Raw genomic sequence first — 22,596 nt, 5'->3', positions numbered from 1 at the left:
CTCTTCTTCTGTTGATACACTTAAATGGAAAAGAACTCTTATTTTATAGATAGTATAGCATCTCTAACCAAGGAACTATCAACATCTAATCCCAACCCTGCCCAATAGCCACATATCATCATATCCATTTTCACCTTCAAACCTGTGTCCACATCGTATATAAAACTACTCTGAAACAAACTCAAACCATGTTTTTCTTCAGCTGATGACCTTCCAGGTGAGAACCTAAAAATAGCAGCCAATGGAATTGCCTGTCCTGTCTCAGTCCTTATAAATAGGTCAGTCTAGGAGTCCCACATTCCCTCTCTCTGGAAAAAGTCACACATTAGACCTCTGCACAAAAGAGGAGATTCAACAGACATTAATAACTTTAGACCTATAGCAATCTTATCTCCCCTTGCCAAAATACTTGAAAAATGCAGGAACAACTTCTATACCCTAAACAACATAGCTTCCATCTTTCCCATAGTACTAGCACTGCCTTTCTGACTTATATAGATAATGTAAATAAAGCTAGAGATAATGGCAAACTAGCTTATTCCTTATGTCTAGACTTGCCTAAAGCCTTCAACACAGTTTGTTGCAGCAAACTTCTACTTCAAATGTCCTCACTAGGACTTTCATAGCCCACCCATCTGTGGTTCAGAAGCTACCTATCCAATAGGTATCAGTCAGTAAAGTTGCACTCCATGCACTTTCCTTACACCCCAGTCACCACCTGTGTACCACAAGGATCTATTCTTGGTGCACTCGTCTTTAACATTTTCACCAACACCCTCTATACTTCCACAAGCCACCCTAATTCAAAATGCAGATGATCCCACTCTCATTTGCACATTTGACAATGTCATACACCTCCAAAAAGTACTCAGGAAGCTTTAAAAGACACTGAAACATGGATTTGTAACTCACAACTCATGCTCAACCCAAAAATGTACAAACAACTACTTTTTTCCTTAAATCCCTCTCTCATGAAAAAACAACATTTAGACTACCCGTCTTGATAATACAAGCATTGAAGTCACTTCTCATAACAAACTAATATGGGTAATTATGGTTGATAATTTTACATTTGACCTGCATATACAAAATTGCATAAGAAAAACTCTTCAAAAACTAGGGATGCTTTACAGTGCCAAAAACGTTCTCACCGATGCAACTAAAACTACACTTGCCTATACTTATCTCCTCCCTAGTCTTCTGTATGGTGCTCCCATTCTTACTAACCTCCACGCTTTGCAAAAATTAAAACTTGAGCAATGCTATAACAAAGTTGCTAAATTTTCAGCACGTGCCACTTTCAGAACCCACCACTGTATAGCACTGAAAAGCCTTAAATGGTTAGAACTGCCACATCACCTCATATATGCACAACTTCTTACCACCTATAAAATTATCCTGCATCCACCTGCCAGTTGAGCACTGAAAATATTTCATACAAAAGTCCCCATTAGGTCATTGTGATCCAGTGACCAAAAACTCCTGTCTGTTTACAAACATAACAAATCTGCAGGTAATTGTTGTACAAGGTTGCTAAGGCCTGGAACTCCTTAACTGTATCCAGGTCTATACCATCTCTCCCATCTTTCAAAACCACTCTGAAAGACTTTCTAGCTAAAATCTGTCTCTGTTCTTGCCCAAAACCAGAATAAATTATATCCCTAAATGTGAATAAGTACCTTTTCACTCATTATACCTCCTTACTCTCCCTTCTTCACTTACTTCCTTACTGCCATCTAATTCTCTTCCCTGACTTTCTCTCTAAATATGCCATAAGCCTGTTTTTCCCTCACTTCATATTGCAGTTCCTGTTTGTATTAGACTAACTTACCTTTAATGCCTCTGCAAACTGTCTAAAATTTCTTTGAATATTAAATGATTGCCCCATACCTTGTATTGATTCTTAACTGTTTTTATATTATGTCTGATTTGTAATAATCATTTAAACTGTAAATGTTTTTGTTTTATTTTTGAAGATTGCAAAAATATTGTTCTTAAAATGTTTTGTAATAATTTGAAGCTTTTCTCCCCTGGCCTCCACTGAAAAATGGGCTTTGCCCAGTTGGACTTTCCTGGTAATCAAATGTCAACAAAGAAATATATACATGCATACATACATATCCATCCTCTATTATGCCAGCCTTTAATTTCTTCCCTTCACCACTTTTCAGAGACTTGTTGCTCTCCTTCACCACACACTGTACTGTATCTACTCTTCTCTGCTCTTATTTTATTCTTTCTGCTTTCACTGTTTTACCTTTTTACCTTTAATTACAGTGCTAGTTATTTTTATTTTAATATGATTATGCTTTAAGCTTGTAATAGCTAGAAGAGATGTTTTCTTTATGACATCACATGTACTGTATTGTTCTTATCAAACTTCCAGTTATTTCCCTATGTGTATTTTAGTTGGCATTTTTATTGGCATGATAATTGTGGAGTTATTTTTGTTTTATTGTAGTAAAACTGTGGAGCATTTCTCCCCAGGCCTCCACTGAAATGTTTTTATGGTTCAATTGAACTTTCCCAGCTAGCAAACATCACTAACTAACTAACTAACTAACTAACTAACTAACTAACTAACTAACTAACTAAACTAAATCATGGGTACCAAAATGTGATGCTGATTAAAAGGAGGCAAACACTAATATCAACATATAATTATTCAACCAAAGAATGATAAACAATACTAAAACAAAATGCAGCAAGCGTGTCCAAACGTATATAGCCACTCCAGACTCTGAACAGCTAATAATTCATAAACAATGATTGTAAGTGCTTTCATATCTTACACCAGGTATCAACGACAACCTGTCTATTAAATGTGTGCTCAAGTGGTTATCACACAATCGATGATTTAATAAATGAGTTATAACTTAGTCACTTCACAACTGACACATTAGAAGTTTTATGTATGATACGGGTCTCTGGTAGTATCTAGATCAATGAATGTATGTTTTGGTGAGAATCTGCCCTTACTTGCATTTACTTTAAGGGTAACATCAATTTACCCAGTAATATACATTTTTTAAATAATAACCAATATCTACTTGTTTATTTTATTTTATATATTGTCAATAATGTAAATAGATTTTTATATGGAACATTTATGAAACTGTTTAAAAATCAGGTTCAATGCATTACTATTTTTATATTGGACACAAATAATAAGTTTAAAAAATTTTTTTGTAAATGCATTTCTGCTTTAATGTTTCTATGGTAACAGTTCATTACGAGATGCACTTCATGTTGATTGGCATAGTAAACTTTGAAACATTATTTAAGGTTTTGACATACACTCCTATGCTGTTTGTCTGATGAAGGCTGGAGATTGCTCTGGCCGAAAGCGCTTACGTTTTATCTGGATTTAATAAAATCATCCATTTATTTTAAGCTATCTCCTATTGTGTTCCTGCTCTTCAATTTTGGCTTTTCATGGATTTTTACAAGTTTATTTGTGTGTCAAAAATATTAAGCATACCAATGATGTTACTCACCATTGCATTACGATCATGCCCATCTTCGTTGGCCGCTGTGTTACCAAAAAAGTCCTTACTATTTAGGAAGTTGGACATGGAAGGTATGACACTATTAGGGGCTACCTGTTGAGTATTGTTAGATCCAATCATGGACATGTTCGTTGGTGAAGTTTCATGATTCACTTCTCTTAACACTACATTTCCGCTTCTATTAGGTGTACCATGAACCAACCTCCCTATTCCGTTACTGGTGTTTGGATTAAAAGGTTCTGATTCCGGATTTAGGCTGTATGGGTTCTCCTGAATGCTAGCTTCACGATCAAGCTTTTGGGAAAGAGCATCAACTCTTCCAAGTAACACATTCACCAAAGCAGTCAAATCCCAATAGCGTTCGCTTCTGGGGAATTGACAGCAGAATCTACAGCACTAATGTTATGCTGAGAAAACAAAGACTGTGAGCTGCTTCCATTTTCGCTTGCCATTAGAAACGAACTATACAACCAAAGAATGATAAACAATACTAAAACAAAAAGCAGCAAGCGTGTCCAAATGTATATAGCCACTCCAGACTCTGAACAGCTAATAATTCATAAATCTTGATTGTAAGCGCTTTCAAAGGGGTCAATGCCCCAACTTCATCAGACAAGTTTTAAAACATCCCTTACACACCTTATATATCCCTTATTTAAACATTTAATTAATCAATTATCCTATTAACCCTTCGCTGCTTTTAAAAATTACTTTATTAAATACCGTACTATTACACAACTATGTAAAATTGTGAATCAGTAAACACATTATTATTAAAATGCATAAGACAATGCCATACAATATAATGCTTTTCTGTATATTCAAATTTATAAAAAATTATATAAAATATAATGTATATAAAAAATTGTAATGTATAATAATATTAATAAAAAATGTATGTATCCATATAGTATATGAATACATTAATAAAATTGTTAACAATGACTAACTGCTGTATAATTCAACCGTGTTACTATGGAAAAGATCAAACATTATCTAGACAAAGCTTTGAGCTTCAAAATACTTCTAATAGATACATATTCATTTAACCCTGGTGGAGAATATGCTAGGGTTCTTATTTGCCAAAATAATTCTTGTTCTTCCAAGATGAGCTGCCAAAAAAAAAATCTGCCTACATTTATTAGATGGAGCACATTGTTGAACATGGTTAACAAAAGTGTTAACAGCATATCACTATTTTGTGGAAATACTCTCTATTCTGAACGACTCAATTTGTGACATTTATGGAAACAAACTTTCAAATTATTGTGCTGAATTAAAAAAATGTTGGACCTACATTGTTAATAAGATATCACAACTACATGTTCACAACCTGAATTATGACTCAATGAACGGGGGAGTGAAATTCTCAACTGCAGCTGCCAGTTACTTTGCTCTTTATGGTGAAGAAGAAACAACATCTAGTAGTTTAAAATGACAGAAATCAAAAGCTGTCTCTATATTACTGAATTTAAAAAAGTGCATACATATTGTTAGTGCAAAATAGAACCACATCCAATTTTCCTTCATATATAAAATGTCATCTCTCTTCATCAATATTAATGATAAATGCATTCAGATTGTGCTGTGCTACTGCACCTTAATGCAGCATACAAAGTTATCAAAGCTGTTAGAAATCTATTAGTGTCATCAGTGCTAAAATATCCATTTAAAGTTGGTGTTATGGCTGCACTGCACTGTTATATATCAAACACAACTGTCAGTTTCAATATCACTTATTTTTTGGCGGAAGCGTTAACTGAAGTTTTGACTACTTTGCATACTGCCCACAAAAGGAGCTGCAGTACACCAACATGCGGCTTGCTTCTTCACACATGGAAACAGAGGAATGGGTACATTTACAAAAATGTATGCACCACCAATCTAGTAAAAAGTGTAATGTTGTTGAGAAATGCTTGCAAAGCTAGGAATATGGATTACCACTGGTAAATGAAGAGAAATTAGAGATGCAGTCTTTGCATAAGTGTCAATGTTGTTATTGATAGCTACAGTATTTGGATACAGAAAGCTTACTCATGTTTGACACGAGAAAATATATGTCTAATATCCTTGTTTACACAGATTTCCCATGCTAGGACAATATTACAATCTACAAAATTATATATTTTAAGATTAGCAAGCATAGAAAAGTATCTGTCAGACACCATTTTGGGACATCAGTTCTTCTAATAAAAAAGTGCATCCACAGGCCCTGACCATTTATATTTTCCATTTGACATAGCAAGTGGCTTGGGATCATGCCTGCAAGCACTCTTTCAATAATCACTGCAGGAGAGATATTTTCCCAACATATGAAAAGGAAGCAGTTGTTCTCTCAATACCCAAATGATATGTGCAACAATCATTGGACAACTATAAACCTATCAGTTTGATGTCAATATTAGGAAAATATTTTAAGAGATCAATTTATAGTCTGGTCCAGGGGATATTTGACAAAGGACTGATGTATACTAACATAGCTCCTTGTGGGAACATCCTGTTTGAGTGCTCTTATCCAGTTTTATTGTAGCATGTGTTGTTCAGCAGACTTAGGCCTTGCAAGTAACATTGTTTACCTGAATCTGGTAATAATATAAACATCTACATTATGTGCTGTATTGGCAACCAGGAAGAAAATTTAGAGTGAGAATAGGGCATTATTTTTCAAAAATAGCAAATGTTGATTTCAAGGTCTCCCAGGGATCTATTCTTGTGCCCATGTTGTTTGGGCTATTGACGACTGAGTTCACAGCATGTGATAGCACATGGCTAAGTTAATTTGCAGATGACACTAAGGCTGGAGGTATAGTTACAAATATGTCCAATCATAATAAATTGCAAAATTATCTAGACATTTTATTCAGGTGGGTCACCGAAAATGGGATAGAGTTTAATGCTAAGAAATGTAATGTGATACATGATAAATTTTGGACTTTAATGATTATGTCAGAACAGGGATGAAAAAGTGCTATGGTATTTTAAGAGACATCCTAAGGAGTTTCAGTAGTAGAGACAGAGAATGAAGATTTGATTCCCCTTTTCACCTCTACTGCATGGCTCATTATTAAACACTGTGGGTCTTTCAGTTGTTACAACATTTGCAAATAAATTGACTTGAGAGAATCCAGAGGATGGTCACAAGACAGGTAAGATGAATGAAAAAACTTGGTTATAAAGACACATTGGAGACTCTTTCCTTGTACTTGGTTGACAATAGGCTTTTAAAAGGTGACTTGATTCTTGTGTAGAAATCACTAAGAAATGAGACATTAACAGCCTCTTTTGGTATTATTATTTTGGGGCAAGGCATCAACAGTATACTGGGATTAACAATCTATATGTGAGACTGACAAATGTTAAAACATCATTTGAGAGCAGGTATTTTCATCATGGAGCAGGAACATTATGGAACTATTTCCTTTAATATGCAGGAGAAGATGGTAGTGTTGAAACTTTTTGAGTTCCTGATACATAAATAGTATAGAGATTTTGTTTATATCCCTTTTCTAACTTGGCAAATTCTTAAATGGCTCCCAAGTGCCCTCAGTTTGAATTTCTAATACACAAAACATTGAACATAATAACTCACACTTTATGGCCATGATATCTAGAAATGTTTCAAAGGACACAATGAGTTTTATTTATAGATGTTTGTAATGTTTCTAACAGAGACAAATGGTAAATATGCTGAATTAATATTTAGTGTTGTTATATGTTTACTCCAATATTTTCAGCCTAATAGAACCAATGACAATAGTATTGCAAAAAGAATCAAATATTGGATAGCTTGCGGGTTTGTTTATTAAAGGTGTATACACAAATCTGGTAGTTTTAATCGAGTTTGGGATTGTGGGGCACAGTAATTCTTATAAGTAAATTTAACATTCTTGGTTGCATACAAAATGTATTCAGAAAGATATACAGTTTACTGAAGAGTTATAAAAAACTGCATAGATAATGTTGCTAGGATTCATTATCAGCTTACTTAGAAAGTAAAGCCACACTCTCTTGATTCGCAGACTTCTCACTGCCCAGTAGCAGTGATCTGCATTGCCTGATGGTAAGAGTTAAAGGTGACACATTTAAGTGCAATACTCTTTGGGTATGACCTATTTACATTAAGTCCTTGCATATCCTTGTGTACTGCCTTGCATGGAAAGCTTCCATTGTAAGGTAAGTCATTGATGTCCGCTGTACACAAGATTTATATAGAGCAGTATATAAAATGTGTAAATGTACACAATTACTATATGTGTGTTACATACACATTCCTATATGTGAACCTGTATAGGGAGAAGCAAAGCTTTGACTGCGGATTACTGATCTATGGTAATTAGTATATGCATAAGCAAGTATGTGAGTGTGTGTGTGTGTGTGTGTGTGTGTGTGTGTGTGTGTGTGTGTGTGTGTGTGTGTGTGTGTGTGTGTGTGTGTGTGTGTGTGTGTGTGTGTGTGTGGGAGGGGGCAGAGAGACAGGCTATGAGTGGGTACTATGAATGAATGCACTTCTTCTTTCGGCTACTTCGTTAGGGGTCTCCACAGCAGATCAACTGTTTCCATTTCTTCCTGTCCTCTACATCTTGCTCTGTCATACCAACCACCTGCATGTCCTCTCTCACCACATCCATAAACCTTATCTTAGGCCTTCCTCTTTTCCTGTTACCTGGCAGCTTCATCCTTAGCATCTTTTTCCCAATATGCTCTGCATCCCTCCTTAGCACATGTCCAAACCAATGTAATCTTGCCTCTGGCTTTGTCTCCAAACCTTCAAACCTGTGCTGACCCTCTAATATACTTATTCCTAATCCTGTCCATCCTTGTCACACCCAGTGCAAATCTTAACATCTTCAACTCTGCCACGTGAAGCTCTGACTCCTGCCTTTTTGTCAATGCCACTGTCTCCAACCCATTTAACATAACTGGTCTCACTACCCTCTTGTAGACCTTCCCTTTCACCCTTACTGGTACTCGTCTGTCACAAATCACTCCTGACACTCTTCTCCACCCACTCCATCCTGCCTGTACTCTCTTCTTCACCTCTCTTCCACACTCACCATTACTCTGAACTGTTGATCCCAAGTACTTAAACTCATTCACTTTCACCACCTCTACTCCCTGAATCCTCACCATTCCTCTATCCTCCCTCTCATTCACACACATATATTCTGTCTTAGTCCTGCTGACCTTCATTCCTCTTCTCTCTAGAGATTATCTCCACCTCTCCAGGGTCTCCTCCACCGGTTCCCTACTCTCACTACAGATCACAATGTCATCTGCAAACATCATAGTCCACGGGGACTCCAGTCTGATCTCGTCTCTCAACTTGTCCATCACCATTGCAAATAAGAAAGGGCTCAGAGCTGATCCTTGATGTAATCCCACCTCCACCTTAAATGCATCTGTCACTCCCACCGCAGACCTCACCGCTGTCACACTACCCTCGTACATTTCCTGTACCACTCTTACATACTTCTCTGACACTTCCGACGTCCTCATACAATACCACAACTCCTCTCTAGGCACCCTGTCATATGCTTTCTCTAAATCCACAAAGACACAATGCAACTCCTTCTGACCTTTTCTGTACTTCTCCATCAACACTCTCAGAACAAACATCGCATCTGTAGTGCTCTTTCCTGAAATGAAACCATACTGCTGATCACTAATCATCACCTCACTTCTTAACCTAGCTTCCACTACTCTTTCCCATAACTTCATGCTGTGACTGATCAGTTTAATCCCTCTGTAGTTACTACAGCTCTGCACATCACCCTTATTCTTAAAAATTGGTACCAAAACACTTTTTCTCCATTCCTCAGGCATCCTCTCACTTTCCAAGATTTCTTTAAACAATCTAGTTAAAAACTCCACTGCCATTTCATCTAAACACCTCCATGCTTCCACAGGTATGTCATCAGGACCAGCAGCCTTTCCGTTCTTCATCCTCTTCATAGCTATCCTTACTTCCTCCTTGCTAATCCACTGCACTTCATGATTCACTATCCGCACATCATCCAACCTTCTCTCCCTCTCATTCTCTTCATTCATCAACCCCTCAAAGTACTCTTTCCATCTGCTCAACACACTCTGCCTGCTTAATGCAAGTGTTTGTTTCTGTGTGTGTCTTTGTTTGTTGAATGACTGCTGCCTGAGATTGGGAAGAATGGGGATGCCGGATGCATGCATGACTGTGTGTCCATGTACGCTACTGTCCAAGTGCTTATGTTTATGTCTATATCTGAGTGTGTGTAACTGCATCTGTTGTATGTGTGTGTGTGCAACAGTGTCACTGTGTGCTCCTATGTATATGTGTGTTTATGTGCATGCATTATGTGAATATCTTTGGGGAAGAGAGCATGTCTGTGTATGCTCAGCTAAAAACCTTCACTACATCCTTGTGGAGGATGGTACAGCACTCAGACGAGTAGCTGGTTAAACTGCACAGTTGAGCTATTTATTTTAGCATAAAAATTCAACATGTATTTATTTATTTATTTATTTATTTACTTTTGTTTAACCTACACACATAAACATATTAGAACTATTGTCACGGTATTAAAGCATCTTTGATTTTTCTTAAATACAAAAAGTGAACACTAAATAATGAACTATGGTAGCATATGGTAGGAAAAGATTAATTAATTATATACATAAACAATGATTTTTACCATTTTGTTGTTGTTATAGAGAACAAATGCACAGTCATTTGTGTTATATTGCCAATATGTATGAAACGTTTTGAGCTTATTCTGGATGGTTGGTAGTCAGAACGGAGGGAGTAAGTTAAATGCAATCAGGTATCTTACTATAGTGGATATCATTTTTAAAGTGCTAGGAATATTAGTAGCAGTGGTGTGGACACAAGTACAAAAAGGTGGGAAATTATAAAGACAGAGTAGTGTGAACGATTAGTGATGAGAGTGATGAGATAATTAGCACAGTGAGGTAAACAAACTATTACATTTACATTTATATATTTCAATGGGTTGTGTCAGATATGCTGTGTTACTGTAAGCCTAGAAGTGTTATATTGATGTATATCCTATTCCTTCCTAAACACATAAATCAAAACAGCACTGACCTTAATATTATCTCCTCAAACAACACAACAATTGAAAACATCACCAACACAAAATTACTAGGAGCTATTTTTGAAATAAGCTAAGACTTGATCTGCAGAATGGCACTGCAGTCAAACACACACACACACACACACACACACACACACACACACACACACACACACACACACACACACACACGCACACACACACACACACACAGACACACACACACACACACACACACACACACACACACACACACACACACACACACACACACACACACACACACACCCTGTAAACTAGGCTCTCTTTACAAAGCAAAGCACTTTTTAAGTGATCATAGTTAAAAAAACATAGATGAAACCTTTCTTCTCCTTTGTACCCTCCTATAACCTCAACAATATTTACAAATCTCAACTCTTCCACCAAACACAAACTAGAAAGCAAACACAGCTAAATTAGCAAATTCACCTGCAGCCACCCAAACCGCTCCATCGTGCTCAATACTCTCAACTGGCTTGAATTTCCTCAACATATTACCCTCTCCTAGCTACTCACAACCCACAAAATACAATACCATCCACTTAAAACACCCTCAATGTCAAATCTCGTCGAATGACATGCACCAAATAGAACCCTAAGATCCTTAGAACTTAAACTAACTGATGCCAACAAATCAAGCATTTAATATGATAACTGTTCTCTGTCACCATCTCCAAAGCATGGAACAAATTTTCAAGCCATATCAGACTTTCAAATAACCTTCAACAATTCAAATCTGCCCTAAAATATCATCAGACAACCAACAGATTATGCAATTGTATCACACCTACAGTTTGAAGTATGCTCTTTGCTTTATGGAGGCTATACAAGCGTATTAACATAGCATTTTTGATTTTTCTCACAGTACGTTAAAAACATGTATTTCCTTAATCTGATATGCTTTGTAAATAATGTTTGTTGACTTTTTTTTTTTTTTGAATTGACAAAAATGTATTTTTGTTCTTGTTTTGGAGCTTTTCTTCATGGGCCTCACTGAAAATGGACATTTCAGTCTCCAGATGGACTTTTCTAGTAAAAAAACAAACAAATAAATAAATAAATACATAAATACAATATACTACCCAAACATAGAACATCAATTAGATATAGCAATACTATGAAGGTGAACGACTATGAATGACATTGTTTGAGAGCAGCACAACTCAGCTTTGTGTGTAGTGTGATTTGTATCGCTGAGTCCTCTCTGACTATTTATCTTGAAATGCTAGAGATGTAACATAATGCAGTACATATCTGTTCCAGTTCTTTTTCAAAAATATAATTTCAGAATCAAAGCACAAAAAGCTCAACAAAGAAACAAGTAGATGGGTGTCAAAGAAAAGATTGAACATAATGTCTATATGTAGGATAGCAATGGTTGTAGAATGTTTACTGAAAGTACCTTTATACTGGATCTGAATTCTCTGTATCAAATGGATTATTTATGAGAAGCCATTGAAGAGTTCATAACTGGAAGGGCAGAAATGATGCTTAAGAATGCTTCAGGTGAAAATATTACACCAGAACATGTTTGAAGAGTTACAGTTGAATATGAATGATTACAAAAACTACAAGATATTGTTGTGTGTGGGGTTGTTGTACCACTGTCTGTGTGAATTCAAGTAACTGCCAATTGACTAGAATTATGTTCATGTCCTACTTCGTATGCTAAGTAATGTCAACAAAACAAATGTAATAATGTATTATGACTTTTATGAAGACATATACACAGTGCAATATTTAAGAATAACATTGCAGTCTAAGAATATACAATGAACATTCAACCTATTTTGCACTGTAACAAAATGCAGTTAGGGGTTATGATTTGGTCTCTTATCATAACCATATTATTATGTGTTCAAGACACGCATGTCAAGAAATTCACCTCTTGGGGGTGAAGCCTAGATGGCCAAGTGAAAGCAGCAAGTTTTTAGAGCTCTGCGGTAAAGTCAAAATAAACAGGAAAATATTTATAATTTACAATAATGTAAGCATTTTTGCCTCCAAATGTTGTGAAGTTTCATCAACTTTTTTCCTTGCAGAAGGAGGCTTATTGTCTGGAAGAAAAATGAGCAACTCTTAAGTATTCCTACTCTGACTCTTCTCTGAAGAAGGATATGTAGCTAGTGGTTTTCAGCAGATCTTAAAAAATTTGAAACAGAACTGCTTAAAACAAACTGAAATTTCTAAAGAAAATGTTCAGCCAGCATCAAACTAAAATATCTGACACTGAGAATGACATCCTCACAAAGAGACTAAGAAGATGCAACTTAAGAATATTCGGTTTACCAGAAAAAAAAACAGTTGCAAATGACCTAGTTACATTTTTATCTTCTTGGATTCTTCTGCTTCAACAATCCCTCCAAGATCTATAGTAATAAAATTCCTTTCTTTCATTGGTAAAGACTCGACCTGCAAAAGAGTGTACTAAAAAGCTCCATTACAATATGGTCAGATCAACATAAGATTTGATAATGATTATCCAGTCAAAACCATACAAATAAAAAAATATATAGCCTCTTGTGAAAACACTGAAACAAAATGGGATCAAATCTCAAATAATTTTCCCTGCTAAAATAAAAATGCATATATCAAATGGTATCAGAATTTTCATCAATTTTGAAGAATCTTCTTTCTTCATAAAGAACAATAGCCTTTTACCACCTACTGAAGATATGGAATGGACATCCCCCATCTTGAAAAGGTCTCCTGAGAAGAACTCCTGCTCTGACACAAAGAAGAAGAAACAAAAAAGAAAACAGATATAACCTCGAACAACAACACAAAGACTATGAAGAACTCAATCTTTTAGTAAAATTACTTTTTTGTTACTTAAAATTGTCATACCACATATTCTCCATAGAGTCCCTTCACTTTTAAGCAGTAAAAAAGGGAGTGATAGAAGGAAATGAAGGGGAAAGCTGTGAGAAAAATGTGTGTGTGTGTGCGTGTGTGTGTGTGTGTGTGTGTGTGTGTGTGTGTGTGTGTGTGTGTGTGTGTGTGTGTGTGTATGTATATCTATATATATAGAAGCACATTACTATCTCAAAAAACTGAAATCTCGAATTTCAGTATCTCGAGACAAAAGTGACGAAAGTGCAGTTGAGTGAAACTGCACTTGCTCAAATTTGGAATGACGAATCTGCGGTTGCAGTGGTCTGCGACATGGTATTTACTGAGTTGGTAAGGCACGGTGTTCTGTGGGATATGGTTTGCATGCCGTTGTGTGGATATGTATGGAGATTCAGGTAAGTGCTGTTTTTTTAAGGGTCTTGGGTAGGGGTTTGAGTGTGTGTGAGTGCGTTCGGATGTTTTAGGTGTAGGTTAGGGTAAGTAGGTAAGGGTATGAGTGTGTAATTGTTATGAGTAGTGGTGTTTGTAAGTATGTGATGTGTGTTTGTGCAAAGGGAATGTAGAATATATAGTGGTGGATTTAATGTGTTTGTCTTTTTAGTGCGACCTCAGAGTTAGTATATATGAGTACCGTGGGTGTGGGGGGGGGGGGCGTAGGTTAGGTGTGTGTGCTTGTGTTGTTGTGTATGTGTGTGTTTATTAGTTTGTTGTAGTTTGGGGAGGAAGGTGTGTGCCTGTTTGTATGGTGGAGGGTTTATTTAAAATTCACAATTTTAAATTTTGCTCTTTAGGGAATTCGGTATTGTGAGTGTTCGGCTTTATGGTCTCGGGATACTGAAATTTGAGATTTCAGTATTTCAAAGTGAAACTATATATATATATATATATATATATATATATATATATAAACATATGATATATATCTATATATATATATTTATATATATATATATATATATATATATATATATATATATATATATATATACTTCATATCATTGCATACCATAACAGCAAATTACAGAATGTCAAAACCAAAATGCTGAGCTCTATAATCAGCAAAACTTCATAATACTGAAAGTTCAGAACACTGAAACATGCCAGCGTAACTGCCATGATAGTAACAATTCATGCAGAGCTACGAGAACAGTGAAAGGTTTGCAGTTTTATGATAATTTACCTGTTGTAAAGATTGTTGGTGGAGATCACAGTACAGTGCGGATCAGAATGTTTAGCCTTTTCCCCAATGTAGTGCAATCTCAGAGTTGGAATATATAAGTTTCTGGGTATGTGGGGGTGGGGTGTGTAGCACCTGCAAAATACATTGTGTTGTGTATTTTATAGTAGTACATTTATTGGTTGTTTTTAATTTTTTCTGAGATTTGTAAGTGTTTAGGTTGGGGCATGTGTAGTAGTGTTTCAATGTTCTGAGCTTTCGGCATTGGGAAGTTCTGTTAATTAGAGTTCAGCGATTTGGTCTCAACACTCTGTAATTCATTGTTGTGCTATGCGTTGACATGAAGTAGATCCATATGTATATATATATATATATATATATATATATATATATATATATATATATATTTATATATATATACGTGTGTGTGTGTGTGTGTGTGTGTATATATCTATGGTTCTACTTCATATCTGTTGTACAGGGTTTGTATTTTGTCATCGCCTTGGGCTGAGAATACTGCATAGAATGGAGACTGGCTTTCTTTAATTGAATTATCTACATTCTCTGATAACAAGCCACGGTGGTGCAGTGGTAGCATTGTCACCTCACAACAAGAGGCTCTCCTTTTCGATTCTCGGCTAGAGCACCTTCTGTGTGGAGACTGCATGTCCTCCCCGCAGTCAAGTGGCATTCGAAAGACATACGTAAATGGGTATTTCTTTGTTGAAGGTTCAGCATCAGGCTGGCGTCACGGCACCATAAAAATCTACTGCCAATCATTAGCAGACCAGAGTCCTTCTGTGGCAACCCCTAACTCTGAAAAACTGAAAGAAGAACAACATCTACATTCTCTGATAACAGAGAATGTTGTTTTAAGCCATAACAGTGTTTCAAGCCAGGAGGAGCTGAAAAGTGGAAGAGTTACATGCTGGGTATCTATTCTTATTCATGGTAGTCTGCTGTAGTGCTGGATAGGAGGAATGTACATGATTTAAAGTAAAGGATGAGAGGGGGAAAATGAAGGGGTAAGAGAGGAAAAGGAAAAAAGTAAGTAAGTAGAAGAGAGGGTGAAAAAAATGGAAAGCTATAGAGAAATGAAATGAATGAAAGAATAAAAGGGAAGAATGGGATGAACAGTGAAAGAGTTGAAGGACAAAGGAGAGGAAGAAACGGAAAGTATATATGGTTTCACTTCATAAATGCGAATTGCTGAAATATCGAATTTCAGCAATTCGTGTCCATGAAGCTGAAACCTCTAAATAACGAAAGTGCATATCCGCGAATAGGACTATGTCGAATTCGCACTTATGCATTTTCGTTATCATACAGAAGTGTTCGGCTGGGATGGTGTCTGCAGTTTAAGGTGAGCAAGTGCACATGAGTGGTTTTAGTAACTTGTACGAGTGGGTCAGGGTGGGGAGATGGGGTTATTAGTGTGTGTGTTGGCTGTGTGTGATTTTTTTTTTTTTTTTTTACTGTTTGTGCAATCTCGGAGTTAGTATATATAAGTAGGGAGGGTGTGGGGTTGTGCAGGAGGGGCTTACCCCCTGCATATGTGTAGTGTAGGTGTGTGCCTGTGTGGTGTTGTGTTGCATTTTAGTGTTTTATGGTGTGGATGCTATGGTTTGTGTGTTGTGTGCTGTATGATGTGTGTTCGATGTTGTGATTTCATGGTTGTGAGATGTCAGTCTTTTAATGGTTTCGGCTTTATAGTATCGAAATGCTGAAATTCGATATTTCAGCATTTCGGCAATATGAAGTGAAACTATATATATATTCTAAATTTTGAAAGCTCAGAATCTAGAAATTCAAAATACTGAAGCCAAAATCCTAAAAGTTGAAAATACTGAAAACTCAAAATATTCATAATATTGAAAAAACAGAGTACACCAACACATACAATATTCCAACACAACAACATACTAAAATATATTACTCTTCTACAACTATAAGCAGTGGGACAACCCCCTGCACCCCCCATTTAGGGGCTGTGCCCCCACACCCCCTGCTACTTAAATATATCAACTCTGAGATCGCACTCCACAGAAGTAAATTGCAAACATACCATTACGTGCTTCATGACTGCCTGCTGTAACCTTAGTCGTGTTCCCTTTTAATTTGCTATACAACAACACAACTTATTTTAATGTAGTAAAGTGTGATCTCAGAGTTGTTATATTTTAGTAGCAGGGGGTGTCGGGGGGCGCGGCCCCCCACATGGGGGGTACAATTGGAGTAAACTAATATACTTTGTCTTTTATTTCTTTCTCTATGTACCTCTGCTGGAGTATAGTAAGTGTTAGTATCCTGTACTTTTTTTTCAATATTATGACATTCAGTATTTTGAGTTTTCAGTATTTTGAACTTTCACAATTTTGGCTTCAGTATTGAATTTAAAGATAATGAGCTTTCAAGATTTAGAAGCGGGCCAATATATATATATATATATATATATATATATATATATATATATATATATATATATATATATGTAAGTTTGCATATATATATATATATATATATATATATATATATATATATGGGTCAAGGCTATTCACTGAAAGCACATTTCACTGAAAGTCAAATGACTGTGCACAAATTACTGAAAGCTCAATTCACTGAAAACTCAATTCACTGAAACACATTTCACTGAAAGTTATATATGGCCTTTTCCCCACTGTTGTGCGACCCTGGAGTTAGTATATATAGTAAGGGGGCTGTGGGCGGCACCGCCTCCCACATCAGGGAGTATGTGGGGTGTAGCTCCCCCCATATTTTGGATATATATTAAGTTCAGAAAATAGTAATTTATTGGAATTGCAAGTATCCACGTATATAGTTCAAAATATTTGAAATAAATGTGGGGCTACACCCCCACACCTCCCTTACTATATATACTAATTTCAGGGTAGCACAACAGTGGGGAAAAGGCCATATATAACTTTCAGTGAAATGTGTTTCAGTGAATTGTGTTTTAAATGAATTGAGGTTTCAGTGAATTGTGTATATTCAAATGTGTTTCAGTGAAATGTGCTTTCAGTGAATAGTCCTAGACCCATATATATATATATATATATATATATATATATATATATATATATATATATAAACACAAACACACACACATACACATATAAAATTAAAAGTGATGTGTACTTCTTCATTAATTTGGACTTCTAGATTTAATATAAGAGAACAAACATACATTTACCATCCTGTCTTTCCTTCTCATACACAGATTGATTCACTTGTCTCTTTCACTTCTACTGTTATCTTTTTCTTGTTGGAAGAATTAATCCTTATAATTCCTAGATCTCCATATTATTAGAGTTTTGCTGCAAAGTTCTATTAATCCTACAAATTCTGTATTATTTGATCAACTCTAGGTTAGTTAGATAGTGAAGGATAGTCTAGTGGATCTTATATTTACTAGGCTAGGAATTTTGTGAATTCCATGTATTTAAAACAATTATTCTCTTTGGTTTATTACTATTTTCCCTTTCTATTTTTTTAATCATGCCTGAAATATTGATGTTGGCTCTGCAAAACCTTAAAGGTGGTATAATTACACAATATTTAATTAGGTTGACTTATGTTGAAGATTATACTGTTCTTAACATATTGTATAGATGGGCTGAACTCTATTATCTTTAAATGTCAATGGTTTAAATAATTTAAGGAAAGGATTTAATCTGCTTCATTATTTAAAAGCAAGCAAAGCTCAAGTTATATTCCTTCCAGAAACATACTTTAAATATGTAGACAATGTACAGAATCCCACTAATTATTTCATTTTGCCTCAGTCCTCATTTAAAATCAAGTGAAGAGAAGTGATTTTATAAAATAAATGTATTCCACCACAATTCATTCATATGAGGACCAAGATGGCCTCTTAACTTAAATACAGTAACAGATTATAGATTCTAGAATATGTGTATTGTTTTCCTTGGATGGGACAAAATTTAGCTAAAAAACACATAGACGTTATGTTTAATGAATATAAAGGCATTTAATAATAGGAGGTCACTTTCTAGTAATGAAAGAAAGCTAAGAATTACTTCATCTGTAAAAGTGCTGAGAAACTGGATTGAAAATCTTAACATAAAAGATGCATTCACTCTGAGAGACTTCAAATTAATAGTGTTTACTCATCAGTCCTATAGATATGGTACACAAACTATAATTGATGGAATACTAGCATCACAGGACATAATTTTAAAGATATCCACATGGCAGCATCATAGCCTATGAAGGTTTACTGAGGCGTGAATATTGATAAGTGAAAACTTTACGCAATATCATACCCTGTCCTATTTCTCATCACAATGCCCTTATTTTAAAAACCTATACATTCTTCAAAAAATACCTTACTTAACCAGAATACCTACTTATATAACAAAATTAAAAAATTTCAAATCCTGACTCTTTTTTTTTTTTTTTTAAACCAAACCAGTGGTCTGAGTGCCCAAAATAAAAACTAGTAAACCTGAAGCAAGGCACACACGGAGCTCAACAAAATGGACAACTGCTTTAATGAACAAGCACAAAAACAATCCACAGCAAGCTAAATCACAGCAGCATAGCAAACTAAATTGCAAAGCACAAGCAACAGCACGATAACGCTGTAAAGTTAATCCACATACGTTTTCATCACAATAACTTCATCAGATACCTAACCTCTCTTCCTTTGATGAATAAATAAATGTATCTAATTCAAATGAACCAATGAGTGAACAAATTCAATTACACATGCAAAATGCATTAAAACACATGAACCTTAAAGGTGAATGAATCTAAAAGTTAAAACCAAAAGTATATATAATAAATAGATATAATAAATAGATATGTATATCTTAATATATTATATTTTAGACAATCTAAAGACATAGCTATGGGTGCCCATTGTGCACCTACATATGCCAACATCATTGTATTGTATTGGGAAGAAAAATGTATTCATAATTCTAATTTTAAACAATACTGGAACTACTATGGGTGCTTCCTGGATGATGTTTGTCTTTTTTGGAACAATACCCTGGAAGAATTCATGGAATTTTTTGATTATATTTCAAATACAACTAATTTTTTAAAATTCACCTATAAAGTAGATGAAGTTTAATTGTGTTTTTTAGATGTAAATATACATAGAATGGGGCCAGGTTTTAAATCAAACATTTTTAGAAAAGATACATTTTCTAATGTTTACTTGCATTATACAAGGTCTCACCCACATTTTCAAAAAAGAGCAATAGTTAAAGGCCAGTTGGTGAGAGCCAGTAGGATGATGTCAGACGATCTGGATTTTAATACTGAATGTGAATCCATTAAAGGTAGGTTTGGAGCAAGGGGGTACCCAATAGATCTCCTAACATCAGTTATTGTAGAGGTTAAGGAAGGAAGAACAGGAAGATTTGCTCCAGTTTTGGGTGTACCCCAACCTACACTGGAAGTACAAAATATTGAGGCAAACGCTGTTATTGCCACAACTTTAGAAAAAGGTTTTCATTTTGCCATATTTACCACTTTTGACGGGGAGAGTAATCTGGTGAGAAGTATTCTTAGTAAAGAATGGAAAAAATTTGCTAGTTTGTCTGATTTAAATCATATCTTTGAAAATCCATTTAAATGTGTATATAGGAAGGGACGTAACATCAAGAATATATTGGAAGGGACAAACTTCCTTAAACCCACTAATAGCAATAACAAAAAGAGACATGAAAATGTGGGCGTTGCCCATATTGCATTAACATCAAGGAAGGTGATTCTATTCTTTTAAAAAAGAGGAACACATATATTACTACTCAAGGTTTTGCCAACTGTAATACCACAGGAGTGATTTATATTGCTACATGTGAAATCTGTGACTCTTTTTACATTGGCAAGACTGAGAGGAAATTAAGGCAGAGAATTTACGAGCATTTATATGAGATAAGGAAAAGAAAATATAATAATGCTCTGTTTAAACATCAAAACAATTGTGGCAAAGCTAAATTTCAGTTTTTTGTCATAGAAGTAGTCTCACGAGACCACAGGGGAGGGTCTTGGGAGACTCAGTTGGAATATAGGGAGCTATATTGGCAAATTATTCTTGATGAAAGTTCTGCCCCTGGTTTAAATGAAATGTTATCCTTGAAACCTGTGCTGAAATTGAGATCAGCTAAATTATAGTATGCCATTATTATATTTATATTTATATTTTTCAATAATTTTATATATTATATATGCAAGCATTTTCTGGTTTATTTTAATAATATATGTATTTATCTTTTAACAAGATGAACATGCATTTAATTTAATTTCCACAAGATGGTGGTATTTCATTGTATTTTGGATTCAATTTAGCTTCTGCTTTTGAAAAAACATTTTTAGAAGCATTTCAGGTTTGTGCTGGTAATACTTATATTTAACAAAGCATTTTTAACTAAGGTTTATGTTTGAAGCATTTTATACAAAATATATATACATATCTATTTATTATATATACTTTTGGTTTTAACTTTTAGATTCATTCACCTTTAAGGTTCATGTGTTTTAATGCATTCTGCATGTGTAATTGAATTTGTTCACTCATTGGTTCATTTGAATTAGATTAGTTTATTTATTTATCAAAGGAAAATAGGTTAGGTATCCGATGAAGTTATTGTGATGAAAACGTATGTGGAATAACTTTACAGCGTTATTGTGCTGTTGCTTGTGCTTTGCAATTTTGTTTGCTGTGCTGTGCTGCTGTGATTTAGCTTGCTGTGGATTGTTTTTGTGCTTGTTCATTAAAGCAGTTGCCCGTTTTGCTGAGCTTATCTTTTTTTTTTAACTGAATCTCTATTCCGAAACAAATAATACTGATGGAGTTAATATAGTTATGATCTGGGACTCTTTAAAAATGTATATGTTTGGTAAAATTCTACTTTGGTATAAGCAGAAAACAAAAGAATGGGAATCAGACCTATCAAAAATGTAATCACAACTTCAAGAAACTAAAGCTAAATATAAAACAATGTATGTAGTAAAGGTAATAGAAAATCTAAATAAGAAATACACAGATGTATTATCACATAAAACAGCCATAGCTTTAGAAAAAATAAAGTAGCCTGTTATGCTATGTATCCCAAACCTATGCACAATTTAAACTAAAAGAGTCAAAATATAGTCAAAAAACAAGGACATCTTAGAAATAAAAGATATTAATCACAACAAAGCATACATAGACATTGGGGACAGTCTTGATATTTTTAGAAGTCATCACATTTCTCTAAATCAAAAATCCAAAAATGAAGACATTGTGCAAATCTAGATCTTAATTTGTCCTTTTTTTTAAATGATGCCCTGTGAGCTAAAAGAACATTTACACAAGAAGAATAGTTTTATTGAGACCTCGGACAAAATTAAACAATTTTAACCTAGTAAAGCCCCAGGTAAAGATGGAATAATAATTGAAACATAAATTATGCCATCCATCTATTATCTCACTTTTCCATAAAACCCTTATAGAGGTTCATAAATATGAGATAACCCCCCCCCATGGAAATATTCACTAATCACACCTATATTAAAAGAAACAAAAAATTCTCAAGTTTGGTCTTCATAGAGACCCACATTTCTTCTAAACAATGATTATAAAATGTTCATGTCTATCCTTTCAGATAGATTAAAAGAAAACAATAACACAAAGCATTAATGTGGAACAAACTGGATTTGGATATCAAAGACCAACTCATGATAGTATTAAAAGATTACTAACCATTCTAGAGTTTGTAAATAATAGTCGACATTGAAACAGCCTTACATTTTTTAAATTGGAGTAATTTATTTAAAATCTTAGAATAATTTGATTTTACTTTTTAATTCATTCTCTTATTAAGAATATTTATATAGATAACACAGCTTACATTAAATTAAGACCTTTCATGTGTGAATTTGTTTCTCTGACTAAGGGTAGTAAACAGGGTTG

The sequence above is a fragment of the Protopterus annectens genome, chromosome 1.part1 (assembly GCF_019279795.1).
Source record: "Protopterus annectens isolate FY-2018-M chromosome 1.part1, PAN1.0, whole genome shotgun sequence".
Lineage (NCBI taxonomy): Eukaryota > Metazoa > Chordata > Ceratodontiformes > Protopteridae > Protopterus > Protopterus annectens.
This window is presented reverse-complemented; position numbering follows the sequence as displayed.